Source organism: Leptonychotes weddellii, chromosome 10 (assembly GCF_054177405.1).
Source record: "Leptonychotes weddellii isolate Sample4059 chromosome 10, ASM5417740v2, whole genome shotgun sequence".
Lineage (NCBI taxonomy): Eukaryota > Metazoa > Chordata > Mammalia > Carnivora > Phocidae > Leptonychotes > Leptonychotes weddellii.
This window is the reverse complement of record NC_138378.1, coordinates 71,325,076-71,326,021: the sequence shown is the minus strand read 5'-3', so window position 1 is coordinate 71,326,021 and position 946 is coordinate 71,325,076.

Genomic DNA, 946 nt, shown 5'->3' with positions numbered 1-946 from the left:
TACCCAAGGGATGTCACTGAGGGCCCTTTAGTGTGTGTGAGAGCCGCTGGGGTGCACCCTGTCCTGAGAGCTCACTCCCGGGAAGGGTGACAAGAGCTGCTGGGGAAGTGAAAGCCTTCTGCTGAGGAAAACAAAGAACACTTCCAACGTTTGGAATTGGCAGCTTGAATGAAAGATATTTTAAGATTCTCTCCAGCATGGCATTGGGCGTATCCTGAGAGCTGAGGATGTGCTTCTGGGCCTTCTCCCCAGCCTCACCTTTCGGCGATTCCAAGAGGTGGATCTGGTCTTCAGCCAGTCTTTTTGCCAATAAGGAATGTGACAGGCCTGTGTGACTGCGCCCCAGGCCTAATTTCACTCTTCTCATTATGCTTGATGTTTCTGTTTTCATTTGCTGGTTTATAGTGCTCCCTTTTATTGCATCTGTGATTTTACTTTCTTGTTGTCAAGTGGCAGAAAGGGTTTCTTAGTTTTGTAGTTTCATGGAAACTTGCGTGGCTCAGCTGGGTGGAAGGAGATCAACACATTTGGATTTAGCAGTCATTTGGAGGTCCCAGCTAGTGGGGAGGAAAACTCAGGTGGCAGGCTGCCAGGTGGTCATTTGGGTTTTAGAGGAAATGTGGTTGGGTGACACAGATTTCTGGATTTCTTACAAGGTGAGCTACACAGAGTAGGGATTAACAGAGCGCAGCTTCTGAGCAGACCACCAGCCAGGAGAGACCTGGAAATTTAAACTTGGCATCCAAATTTGACCAATCAAAGAGATTCAGAGGAAACAGATTTCATTTATTTATTCATTTGTTTATTGTTTATTTATCATTCTTTATGGAGCTGGGCTCTGTTTTGGTCATCACTATGATAATTTTTTACTTTCCAAAAAAAAAAAAGAAGAAGAAGAAGGAGAAGGAGAAGAAGAAAAACAACCATACACATGCTTGCACTTAAA